A 13582-nucleotide genomic window follows, 5' to 3' on the forward strand; every position below is an offset into this window, starting at 1 on the left:
CTTTTCTAGGACAGCCCGGGATAGTAGCCATTTCGGGGGGTGGGAGGTGAGGGGGACTTTAAGACAACCATTGTTCCTTTGCCAGGATGGTATTTGAGGTTCTCAGAGGGATAATAGGGCTCCCCTTCCTCATACCCACCCAGCCTCCCACCCCCACAGATCTGGACAGCTTGGATTTGGTCCCTTTTGTTCAAAACAGAAAGTTTCAAATGAAAAAACCAAAGAAGACAAATGTGAAGTAACACGGAACAGATAATTGCAACAATCTGTCAACCATACTCCGCCTCCCGGATTCCTTCAAAAACCCTGGAGAGGCACCTTTGCTTGTCATCGATCTCACACGTTAACATTTTTTAATTAAAATTCAGTATCATGGAACAGGTCAGAGTGTGAGCAATATTCTCTTTGTTCTAAAAATCCAAATGTAATGAAACTGCCATTCACAAGTGTTTTCAATAGGCTGCTTATTAAAAAAGAAATGATCTTCTAGGAACAAAACTGGGTGAATTCTCACAGCATGGGGTCCATCAGGAATGGAACCTGCCCAATCACAGCCTGGCCCCCTGGGGGGCGGAGGGGAGGTGGGGTGCGGTGGGGGGTGCGTTCTCAGATGTCAATTTGGGCTGATTGCTTCTGAAGCCGCGTGACTTCCATTCCTGCGTCCTGTGGTGTGGTTTTATAGATGGATGTCACTTGTTGGAGAGGTAAATGACAGAGTAAATGTTTACAGATGAATGCTTACTGCCCAGCCAAGGTGTGGAGTCCAGGGAGGTTTGGAAGGGAGGCGGGACAGGGTGCTGAGCTGTGGTATCTGCCACCTGGGACAGAGCCCTCCTGCACCAGGATGCAAGAATCCTGACGGTCAGACCCTGGGACCCCCCCTGAGGGGCAAAGCCAAAGCAGCCCCTTCCTACTGCCTGTGGGGTTACAAGGACCACAGCTGGGCTGTGCGGAAAGCTAGGTTTAACACTTAAGCCATCGTGAAAAACTAGATTTCCACCTTTCTTTACAAACACCAGAGGACTGGGTCCACAGTGCTGTGTTGACCCCCAGAACCAATTTGCTGAAGCCATTATCAGCTACTCACGAGTCCCTATTCCCTCCCTCCCTGCTGAGCCCTGCCGGATCTGGGTCATGGGGATATATAAAAGATCTTTTTCCTCTGGAGCACCGCCCTGTCAGCGTGGCCCCAGGCCAAGCATCCCAGTGCCCAGGGCCTCAGTCTGCCCAGCTCGACAATGGGAACAACAGTGGGGCTTCACGGGGTGGTTGCAAGTACTAGGTAAAAGGGTTCCTGAAAGAGAACAGGGCCTGCCGGCGGAGGTCCCCAGCCCAGCCTGTGTGTCCTCAGCGGGCACTGGGGCCTTCGGAGTCTGTGAAATCCTGCACACCACCTTCCTCCCGAATAGCCCCCGGCGGGAGTGAAGACAGGACTACACAGAAACCAGGGAAGGAATAGGGGCTGTCCTAACCAGGAGGCCCTGTCCTAACCAAAGACCGGGCCAGCCGGAGGCCAGGCAGCCGTAGAGAGGCTAAGGGACATCTCCTCTCTAATTCGGATCTAAATTCACAGCAGATCCACCCCTCCACAAATCTGCAGTAGAATGTTCTGAGCATGGAGACCACGCCTGGAGGGGCTTCCTTTTCCCACTACTAAATCCATGGCCCTCCCCGCTGTGATCTGATTGTATTTACCTGGTTCCACGTAAACAGATCCAGGGAGATTTTCAGTCACCCCAGCTGAAACCTGTTAAGGACAGACGCACACGAGGTTCCGCGGCTCCGATCTGTTTCAATACCTTCCCACCAATGGCCTCTGCTTTCTGTCCCCATCCTCAAAGCAGGATAAGAACAAGAAAATGGAACCACCGTTAAAGTGGGCATTACACACCCAGAGGGTCTCGGCCACCAGCGTCGGCTGTTACCTTTCAAAGAGGCATTTGGTACAGGAGGCTGTGAACCTGGACGGCGTGTTTGACGGACAGCGTTCTCGCGGGGACCCCGGGCTGGGAGCATGAGCCTAGAGCTCTCTGCAGTTGTCACCTGTGCTGGGAAACCTGCAGCCCTGGACCAGAGACTGCAGCAAGTCCCCCTTGTCTTTGCTCTTCAGCTTTGTCAGCTGCCCAAAGGTGGGGGGGGCGACGAAAAACTGCTACAACAAGACCCCTGAGAAGAAAGGCACCCACGGGAAAGTGGCCAAGGTCTCCAGTGGACACTTCCTTACAGAGGACGTACAGATGGCCAGTGAGCTCATGCAAGGCTGCTCCAAGTCACCGTCAGTACAGGAAGTGCACGAGCAAGCCCGCCTTGCACCCGTTAGGCTGGCTAATACGAAAAATAGCAAGTGACCAGACAGAAGAGGACGTGGAGAAGCCGGAAGTCCCTGCACTGTTGGTGGCACTGCGAAGAGCTACAGCTGTGCAGGAGGCCGCCCGGTGATCCCCCGGATCAAACAGGATGGCCATTCCACCAGCAATTCCACTTGGCGCATGCATATCCAAGAGAAAGCAGAGTCTCGAAGAGACATTTGCAAACCCACGTTCATAATGGCATTATTCACAGTAGCCCAAAGAGAGGAGCCACCCGAGGGTCCGCCGACAGACGAATGGCTAACAAGTAAGGTCCTGCGAATAACAGAATATTATTCAACCTTAAAAAAAGAGGTACACATTGATACTTGGAGGAACCTGGAAGACATTCCGCTAAGTGAATAAGCCAGACACAAAGGACAAAAGCTAAATGAGTGCACTGGCATACGGTGTTCGAGTACTTAAATCCACAGAGACCGGGATCAGCGCACGGGGCGGGGGAGGGTATAGAGTTGCCGTTTTTGCCAGATGAGGAGTTCTGGAGATCTGCACATCACACTGCTGAGTCGTGCACTCAGATGGTCAAGATGAATAAAAAGAAAAGTGAAGGGAGGGAACTCACCAGGACACCCCTCGTCGACAGGCGAGGGGATTCAGCGAGGTGCATGCCCTTTGTACTCCATGGCCTGTTGCGGTGAGGATTGTAACTTGGGGCAAGTCAAGGTGGGTGGTGAGGATCGTAACTTGGGGCCAGACGAGGTGGGCCATGTTTGCTCAGGTTTCTGTTCCCCAGGATGGTGCTCGCTCCACCCTCCCACCTCCCACCTCCCACCTCCCACTGACAGCTGTTGGGCTCCTAGGTGGCGGGCACACCTGCGGCCATCCGTGCCCACTGGGTACTGTCACTCTGGGCCACAGACTCTGTCCCATGGCTAAATCTGCCCTGGGGCTGGAACAGGATGCGAGAGGCCCCTTTAGTAGCCCTGGGTATGCCACAGGGCTCAGACCTCCTCAGGTCCACAGGTACCATGCCATCCTGCAGCCTTGCCCTGGCACTGGGAGGAGGGGGAGGAAGGACTGAGGCGGGAGGCCACGAGAGGGCTCGAGGTCAGCTGGGCCAGTAAAGCTGCCCCAGCCCCGGTGCTGGTCACCGGCAGGAAGGCCCAGGGAGCCACTCTGCTGCACTGAACCTCAGCATCTCTAAAGATCCCAGGTCTTTGCAGGGCTCTGTCCAGATTGGTAATGCCCCAGGGACACAGTCAGGGGAAAAGAAATCACCTCTTTGCTTCTTGGTGTCTAGCACGACTTCAGGGTTGTGTCGTCACATTAATTGGGGTCTGGCAGTGATGTGTGCTGGGCTTCAGAGCAGCAAGAGGCAGGGAGGAATCCTGAGGAGGCTGGGACCCTGGGGATGCGGGGACCCTGGTGGAGAGGAGCTTGGCAGGGCAGACATTTAGGCCACCTGACAGGAGGGGCCCCTTTTGGGCTCAGGGTTCGGGCTCAGCAGAGCAGGAAGGTGAGCAGCTGGCCTGGGAGGTGAGGTCAGCCTCTGGGGCAGCGAGAGCCACGTTGTGTCTTAATGAAGAGGAAATCAAAGTGTCTGTTAGCGATTCAGAGAACACATTTGGTGGTCCCTGCTGCAGCCCTGGCCAGGGGGCCTCTGACGGGGGATCTGTTACCCTCATCTGGGAGGAAGCTCTGAGGACCTCTTCAGCCCATGGAGAGTGGAGACTGTGGAGGAGTCTCCAGCTCCCTGATGGGTTCAGGAAAGAGTCCTAGCGATTCACACTTGCCTTGTGAAAACCGGGGTGCACGCCAAGCTTTCCATATCTCTATTTCTTTTGCCCAGTTACCCTCTTGCGCACTAACTTGGTGGTACTTTTTTCAAAGAAAAATATTCACAGGCTTTACTTTCTTTAACCAATTCTGGAGTTTGCAGAAATTAAAAAAAAAAAAAAGGCTCAAAATTCAATTTCTTTGCCCACTTGGCTCAAACTGGTTTGGGGGGGGCAACACTCTTAGCTTAAGTCAATAGCAACTGCCCCATTGTTGCTGCTGCTGCTGCTGCTGCTGGGAACCTGGGAGGCTCATCTGGGAATCCTGAAACCAGTCAGCAACTAAACAAGGTGTCTCTGATTGGCCCAGAAAGATGTCAGTCCAGCACCACGTGCCCAATCAAAGAGCCGGAGGGAGGGTGGTCCAACTGGCCCACCCTGGCTCCCTCTATTCCAGACTACCACCTGCTAGCTCCGTACACTTGTCCCTCCAGGTTTTCAGAATCTGTTCCCATCCACCACCCTGAGTGCCAGAGATCATCATTATCAATACCTTGGTGCTTCCTCCAAATGACTGGCAGCTTTGTGACCTTTCCTTTTTTGCTATAAATGACTAATGTACATACTACTCATGAAAAAGTAGGATAAGTGGCGGAGAAAGGCAACGTAACGATTTCAGAAAGGTCTGTGAGGCAGAACCCATTAGTGAGCTACATTTTGTTCAAAACTGAGATACTGGCAGGCAGAATAACCCGCCGTGTGCCGGAACGCATTCAGCTGTAGCGGTGACTAATAATGCAGCCGGAGATCTGTTCAAATTTTCCCCCTTTGGTGCCTATTTTCATAAGCTAATAACTGAAGCATGAAAATTGTTTCAGGCTGAAAACTGGCGGTAAGAGCTGGGCAATCGGTGTGGGAAACAACTTTTTGTTGCTCTTGTTACTTAATTTAGTTGGGCTGTTTTGAAGTCAGGAGGAGTGCAAACGTCCACGTGGGTTTTCTCTAGCTCTGGGTTTTTGTTAAGCCTGAGAACACATTTGGGATTTTATGACGCGAAGCAGTCTTTTAACCACGGCGGACAGTGGTTTGTCTTTGTACAGGTGTGCGCTTCTGTTGGGGACAGGTTGGGGTCATGGTGGGGGGGGTGGGGAGATTGAATCAGAGCCTTAGAAATGAGGTTACATCATCCTGGGCACTGAGCCTTGGACTGGAAACTCCTGTCAATCAAACAGCCCTGGAGCAAACAGCCACCTGAGACGGAGGGGCAGGTGGGGGTGAGGCCCAGGGCAGGGGTCCAGTGAGTTCCTGGATGAGCCCTGCGAGTAGTGACGCCTCTCCTTCCTGCAGGAGTGGGCTTGCTCAGCACTTTCTTGTACAAAACAAAGTCCATGTAAAGAGGTCGATAGGTCACAGGCCCCTCTGACTCTTTGCTCTTTTATTGGGGCAGGAGGTTGGAGGGAGACAGGAAAACCCAGAGAAGAACGGAACAAACACCTGGGGACCCACACTCCAGAAATAATAGATGTGGATATTTTATGATGGTAATTTCACTTTTATTTTTTATTTCTTTATTTTTTTTGGTACCAGGGGTTGAATCCAGGGGTGCTTTACCACTGAGCCACATCTCCAGGCCTGTTTTGTATTTTATTTAGAGACAGGGTCTCACTAAATTGCTTAAGCCCTCCCTAAAACCTCCTTAAGTTGTTTTTTTTTTTTTTTTTTTTTGAGGCTGGCCTTGAACTTGGGACCTCTTGCCTCAGCCTCCTGGACCACTGAGATTACAGGTGTGCGCCACGGCGCCTGGTTTATTCTAACTTCTAAAAAAACAAAATGATTGAAACGTGACTGGTAAGGTTGTACCTCTCCTTAATTTCAGACAAGAAAGTGGAGAGCCGGAGGGGAAGGGGCCCCACAGACCTGCAACCTGCATATCTTTCTGGAGCTCTCCAGGAGACTGGCTGGTCAGACAGCAGGCGTCATCATCTCACGGGCAGGTGAGAGCCGGGGCGCCGGGGCAGGTGTCTAGGGTCTGCCCAGAACTGGACTTGGGACCAAGCAGAAGACAAAATGGATCAGATGATTGCTTCATTTATAAATCTTTGATATGTCCTTTTCCCTCCAAATGGTACTGAATCTTCTGAAGATTTAAAAAAAAAGGCATGGGATGGGCGGCTTTGCCAAGGGGGCTGGCCTGCTGGCCACCCGTGAGTCTTGGAGCTTCTCTGTGCAGCGAGGCGCCATGAATCAGTGAAGCTCAGGCCCAGGTTGCATCATATCCGAGGCCACCAGGAGCCGGCCGGGTCGGCCAGCTGGAATCTCACAGCCCACTCTGCAGACCCAGGCTGGGCTCAGGGGCTTCGAGGAGGACAGCTCCATTTGCGAACCAGCTATTGGTTTAAAAAAAAAAAAAAAAAGTAAAGAAAAGAAAGAAAAAATCGGTCTTTTAGTGTTGATTTGATTTTGGCTCTGGAGAGATTTTGCTAGTCCTTGCAGCAGGACTGAGTTCCCCCCCCACCCCCACCCCCAGCAGTTCCCTGAATTGTTTCAGGAGAACAGAAAGACAGCCTTTTCCGTTCCAAAGCAAAGCTGGGCCTGCAGCATGTGCACAGGTCCAGTCTATCCGTGGCCAAGTTCACTGCTAAGTGCTCAGCACCTGGGCTGGGCAGGGCCGTGTGGGGGACCTGTGCTGGTCCCGCTGCACTGTAGCCCGACCAGCTTTCCTCCCCAGACAGCAAGAAGCCCGGGAGGCGGTCGGAGGAGGAATTCAACTGTTAAGACATTTAAGAGAGAAAACTTGTTGTCCTGCTCTCCTGACCCAGAGCACTTGGCCCTGGGTGCCCAGGTCTCCACCCAGACACGGGCCAGATGCCTCCCCTGCCCAATATGCAAACCACGCTTTGGGGTAAAGTGCCTCTTCCTAGAGAGTTCCTCTCCTCTGAGGCCCCGGGAGAGCTGTAAAGATAGGCTTGCAGCTCCCAAAGAAGAAAACCGCAGGCTTTGGCTTTATCAGCTAAGGCAGGATCCTTCCTGCCCCCAGCCGGCCCCTTCCTGCTGGTCCAAAATGCACGGGTCCAGCACAGAGACACACTAGGTTCTGTCCAGTCCTCTGAAACTGCCCGGAGTGGAGGCTGCTGGTCCTGTACGTCCCACCTGGATTGTTCGATTGGGCTTGTGTTGCCAAAAGACCTGACTGCAAATCCAAAGCCAGGCGGGCAGGCCCCTGAGCACAATGGTCGGGAGCCCGTGGTCTTCCTCGTCTGGTGCTTCAACAAAACACCGGAAGGCTAGCCTGTGAGCGCCAGCCTCCCCAGGGTGCCTCTAGTGCAAGCTCCCCCGCTGGGGCAGCCTACAGAGGCTGGGCAGGAAATGTCCACTGGCCATTCCTTTGGCAGGAAAAGGTCCAGTTAAGGACAGCCTTGTCATTTCGAATCACAGGAGTGCAGGGGAGTCTTATTTCCTGTCACTTTCTGTGATGCAGTTACAGCTGCTCTTTTGTCTTGGGACCATTCCAGCGGGTGCAGAGGGGCACCTCATTGCTCCTTTAGTGTGAGTCTCCCTACTGGCTACTGGTGACCCCACCGGCAGCCTTCATATGCTTGTTGTCATTGGTCTTTCTTCCTTAGGAAACGTCTGTTTAAATGTTTTGCTCAGCCGGGCTCAGGGGCGCACACCTGTCATCCCAGTGGCTGGGGAGGCTGAGGCAGGAGGATCACAAGTTTGAGGCCAGCCTTATTAACTTAGCAAGATCCTGTCTCAAAATAAAAAACCAGACAGAGCTGGGGATGCAGGTCAGTGGTAAAGCACCTCTGGGTTTAATCCCCAGCATGGATACATAGACCGATAGATGGAAAGTAAGTTAGTTTGCCCAGGACACCGTGGGGCAGCTCTGAGTCACACTTCTCCTGCACTACGTGAGCCCCTCTTTATCCAGCCTTGTGAAGCTGTCCTGAAGCCACTGAGAGACATTCACACTCTGGTCTGTTGTTCTGAATGGGGTTTGCGACCCTCCGCAGCTGTGTGTGACGTTACACCTTATGATCCTTCATCCCTTCTGTCCTGTCCTGTCACATCGGTTCTGATATTTGTGTACAGACCTTTCTTCCACTGAGGATGTTCAATGTAAAGGCGAAAACTCAGTTCCACAGTAAAAATACAAAAAAGTGACAGAAATGAAAAAAAAAAGTAATTTGCCCATTTTTAAGTTAATTTCTTACTGAGTTTGGGGAACTCTTTATATATTATGGATAGAAATTCTTTCTTAGATATATGATTTGCAAATATATTCTCCCCATCTTTTCTTTTCCCTTGCTTAAGTTAAAAGCCTGTCTTTTTACCTTCTAAGCAGAGTCTTTTGTTTTTAATTTTGAAGAAGCCCAATTTAAAAATATTTTCTTTTATATGTCAGGCTTTTGGCATAAGAAATCTTTGCCTAACCCTAGGTCACAATGACTTTCTCATATTTTATTTCAGAAGCTATAGTTATTTTAGATCTATGATGACCTATTTTGGGTTATCTTTTGCATAGGGTGTGAGACCTGGATGAAAGTTCACTTTTTTTTTTTCCACGTATACATCTAATTGTTCATGCAAAGTGTGTTGAAAAGACTCTATTTATCATATTGCTTTACTACGTTGTCAAAAGTCAGTCAGTTTTTGGAGTCTTGACCCTGACATTCCGTTGATGTCTGTGCTTTGTTTCACTGCCCTTGTGTGTATGTGTGTGTGTGTGTCTGTGTGTGTGTGTGTCGTGAGACCACAACATGCTATCACCTTTTCACGCTGTTGGCTGGGCTCCTCTGGGTGGTTCTTTCCAAGGGTCTCTCATGCATTTACAGCTGGATTGTGCCTGCCACAGAGATCGTCCAGAAGGTCCACCAGGGTGAAGGCCCAAGGTGGCCCCTACCTTTCCCCATCTTTCCCCTGCACTGGACTGCCTGCCGCAGCTGGAGGGCCACTGGCCACCAACTCTCTCTCTGCAGCCTCTCTAGATGTCTCCCTTAGCCTTCCCCACAGAGTGACACTTTAGGGAAGTTGGACTTCTTAGTTGTGGCTTGTCCTAGAATGAGTCTTGCAAACGCAAATGACCCAAGAGACCCAGGCAGAAGCTGCAAAGCTTCTTATAACCCACCCTCGGCCTCCTGTCAGGTCCTTTCTGCCCTGTTCTGTAAGGAAAGAAAGTCCCTGTGATCAGGCCAGATTCATTGAGAGGCTATGAGACGCCGCCTCTTGATTTTAGGAGGGCCACTGGGGGCCCGGGAGAATCGTTGGTTTTCTGTGTGATGTAAACTGTGCTAGTAGCAGAAGTCTCAAAATCAAGCAGTGTTCATCTTGCAGATTTGTTCATCTTTTGCAAACTTGTTTTGACCGTTCTAGGTCCTTTCCATTTCTTTATGAATTTTAGAATTAACTTGTCCATTTCTCAACAAAAGATAATTCAATTGGGACTTTTATTAGAATTGCATTGAATTTGTAGATCAATTTGGAGAGAATTTACACCTCCAATGAATGTAAGCTCAAGCCAGGTAAAGTGGCACACATCTGTAATTCCAGCTACAAGGGAGGCTGAGGCAGGAGGGGGAGCACATGAACGCAGGAGGCTGAGGAGGAGGAGGATCAATGGAGCACAGGTAATATAGTGAGATGCCCATCTCAAAAACAACAACAACAACAACAACTAGTTTAAGATCAATTTGGTGAAAATTTATACCTTAAAAATTCTCTCTTCTTATCCATGAGCATAGTACATCTGTATCAATTCAGATTCTCTTTTCTCTTGGCCATTACGTTGTGATTGTCAGTGTATAGATCTAGTCCCTCTTACATCACATTTGCCCTAAATATTGTATACCTTGGACACTATTGTGAATGGTATGTAAAATTTTCACTTCTAATCATTCATTTCAAGTGTATAGAAACATAATTGATTTCTGTACATTGATCTTCTGTGATGTATCTAAAAAAAAAAAAAAATTTTCCCCCCGGGGGTGGGACCTAACTCCAAGCCTCACACTTGCCAGGCAAGCCCTGTCCCCCTGAGTGACCCACCTGGACCCTCTGTATCGTCCCTAACGTCACTCTTTGGCTTCAGTAGCTTTCTGGCTCCATAGGATTTTCTACAAGACCCTGTGTCATGGGGAATAAAGGCGGCTTTGCTTCTTCACTTTGGTTCTGGAACTCCTCTCTCGGTCTCTCGTCAGGTTGCCCTGGTAGCATTTCCAGCCCAGTGTTGCAGAGAGTTGGCGAGTTTCTCGTGTTAGGAGGAAAGTGTCCAATTCTTCACTTTAAGAATGACAGGAGCTCCAAGCTGTCCATCGATGCCCTTATAGGCGAGGATGTTCTCACCTATTCTTAGTCGGTGAGACTTTGTGTTAGGAATGTTTTTTTTTTAAATTTTATTACAATTTTTTTTAACCTCTATTTTAAGACTTCCCATAAATTACTAGTGTCATCGTTTACAAATCCGAGTGACGTTTGGAGAGTTACCTGTCTCCATGTCCTATTACCTTCCTGTTTATGATACAGTTTCTTCAACGTTTCCTCTACATCCAGTTGGCTTCCATATTAGTTGTCACTTTCTTCACCTGTCATGCCATGGGGACAGCTCAGGAGGAGGCAGACTCTCCATTGCACTTGCCAGTATTTTGGCTGACCAGGCTCCTCCTTCCTACGGGTGTCCCCATGTTCCTTTTTATTGTTCCCTCTGTGTTGCGAGAACTCTCGGCCAGTCCTCTGCAGGACTCTGAGGGTGACTGCACTCGCAGTTTCCCTTCTCCTCAGAACACCTTGCTTTCCCTTCCCTTCTGGAAGGATCTTTTCGTTGAGAAGGATCTTTCGGCTGGATGTGGGGTTCTAGAAGGGCAGCCTTCTTCTCTCAGCAAAGTCCCAAAAGTCCTCTGCTCAGGTTTCTCATGAAATTTTGGTCTTTTCATCCTTACAGATAAGTTGTCATTTCTCTCTGGTTTCAAGATATCTTTGTTGGTCTTTTATTTGTTTTTAGAAGTTTGACTATGACGTGTCTTAGTGTCGATTTTCTTTCTTTCTATTTTTTGGTATGTGGATTGAACCCAGGGGCACTTAACCAACGAGCCATATCCCCAGCCCTTTTTATACTTTATTTAGACACATGTACTTGCTAAGTTGCTCAGGGCCTCACTAGGTTGCTGAGGCTGGCTTTGAACTCACGATCCTCCCGCCTCAGCCTCCGGAGCCATTGGGATCACAGACGTGGGCCACTGCACCAGGCTGCACCACCACGCCTTGCCCCAGCCCCTTTTATTTTTTACTTTGAGACAAGGTTTCTCTAAGTCGCTAAGGCTGGCTGTAAATCAGTGGGTTTCTTGAGTTCATTATGTTTGAGGTTTTCTCAGGTTCTTAAATCCACAGGATAATGGCTTTTATCAAATTTGGAAACATTTGAGCCATTATTTCTTTGAGCGTTTTCCATTTCTGCCCTTTTTGCTCTCCTCCCAGAACCCAGTGCCTCAGAAGTAGGCTTTTGACATAGCCCCTCAGATCCCAGGGCTCCCTCCTCCTCCTCCTCCTCCTCCTCCTCCTCCTCCTCTTCTCATTCTTCCACCTTATCTTCTCTTTGTTCTTCAGGTTGGGTGTTTCCTATTGTCCTGTCGTCCTACTCCCTGACTGTCCTTCTGTCCCCTTTATCCTGCGGCTGAGCATCTCTATTTTATTTTTTAATTTGATGCACTGCATTTTCAGCTCTAGAGTCTCCTCTCTCCCCAGCCTCTTTCTATTTGGTTCAAGAATGTTGTCCTTGCTCTCTGAAGCACCTTTCTGCTGGCTGCTTTGAAATGTGTGTTACATCATTTCAAACTTTCTGTCCTTTCGGCGTTAGGATTCGTTGATTTCCTTTTTTAATTTTGCATTTAGTTTTTGATCTTCTTGGTTCTTAGTGCGACGAGTGGTTTTCTACTGAAGTCTTGACATCTGGTGTATTAGGTTAAAAGACTCTGGATCTACTTTTTGGCTTCAGTTTTGATTGGCTACTTCAGACACTGCTCCAGCAATGAGGAATGGGGAAGGGGACGCCACCCCATCATTGCCAGGTGGGGGCACAAGTCCAGGCTCCCCTTCCAGGTTCCACTGACACCCGAGGAAGGGGGCTTCTTCTCACTGCTGAGTGGTGGCTAGAAGTCCAGGCTCTGCTGTTAATATTCCGACATGTTAGTGGTGTTTACAGGAGGAAGGGACAGTAGGTGTCCTGACCTTCTGGAACAGGGAGTCCTCATCTTACTTGCTGGATACATTTTAATGTAAGTTGCTGTTATTTACCCCAAAACAGGTCAATATGTGATTATGTTTCAAAGATATATAAAAAGCACTTGTCCCTCACTCCAGAAATCCCCTCATCCTCCTTCCCACTCAGTTCCTGTCCCCAGTCGCCTCCTAAAGGAAAATGTCATTTTGCATTTATTTATCTACCATCTATTTATTTATTTATGTTGGGGGAGGGTACCGGGGATTGAACTCAGGGGCACTCAATCCCTGAGCCACATCCCCAGCCCTGTTTTGTATTTTACTTAGAGACAGGGTCTCACTGAGTTGCTTAGTGCCTCACTAAGTTGCTGAGGCTGGCTTTGAACTCGAAATCCTCCTGCCTCAGCCTCCCAAGCCGCTGGGATTATAGGCGTGCACCACCACATTCGGCTTTGTTTATTTTTCTGCACACCCGAGATGGGTGTTGCCTGCTCTGGAACGCTGTGTGAATGGCTTCCTCCTTTCAGCTCAATGTTCGAGGATCCCCCTGGTCTGCATCCTGACCCCCAATGGGCTGAGCTAACCCACTGCACAGACGCAGCCCAGCTTGTCTCTCCTGCCTCCGAGCACCTGAGCTGTTTTTAATTGTGGACCATTATGAATGAAGCAGAGGAGAGCCAGTGACTTTGGATCTGCTTTCTTCTCCCTGAACACAGCATTACGTGACCCTAAGGTCTGCAATCGTCGTGTCTGTTCTGACCTGCTGCTTGTAGTTTTCTTGGACGAATCATTCCTTCGCCCATTTGTTGGTTCATTTGACTTCTGTTCACCGGGTCCCGGATAAAGCTGTGCGCTAGGTCCAGGAGAGAACTGGGGTGGGATGGGCTCGTGCAGCTAAGGGCCTCGGTGGCCTCCATGTGGCGGAGGAGACAGCGGGAGAGGCTCAGATTCTGGAGCTGGAACCGGGGTCCAAATCCCGACTCTGCCTTGAGGACTGGGCGTTGGGGACACAGTGGGAGCCTCCTTAACTTCCGTTTCCAGGGTGTACATGGCTGATCGTGGCACCTGCCCGGAGGGTTGCTGGGTGGGTGACAACCTTAGACGGGTGAAGACCTTAGACGGCACCAGGCTCACCCCAAAGGCTGGCAGGAGCAGGCTGCTGTGGTCACTCGCGGTGGTTTGGACAGCAGCACACCCAGGGACAGGAAGCTCAGGTGAGCAGGACCTTCACCTGCCATGGGGCTGCTGCCTGGCCCAGGGATGGGGTGACTTCACCGAGCCCAGGGA

The 13582-nt window shown here is 50.1% G+C and overlaps 1 long non-coding RNA gene across 1 annotated transcript in view; it reads left to right on the top strand.

Annotated features, from left to right (window-relative positions):
• The first annotated feature begins 5255 nt into the window (after positions 1-5255).
• The window catches only part of LOC144369173 (uncharacterized), a 14219-nt gene continuing 5892 nt past the window's right edge, over positions 5256-13582 (top strand). Inside the window, exons 1-2 of the long non-coding RNA XR_013428666.1 lie at positions 5256-5625; positions 5961-6078. This is a non-coding gene — a long non-coding RNA (uncharacterized LOC144369173). The remainder of the gene's footprint in view (positions 5626-5960; positions 6079-13582) is intronic.

This window comes from Ictidomys tridecemlineatus, chromosome 12 (assembly GCF_052094955.1).
Source record: "Ictidomys tridecemlineatus isolate mIctTri1 chromosome 12, mIctTri1.hap1, whole genome shotgun sequence".
Taxonomy (NCBI): Eukaryota; Metazoa; Chordata; class Mammalia; order Rodentia; family Sciuridae; genus Ictidomys; species Ictidomys tridecemlineatus.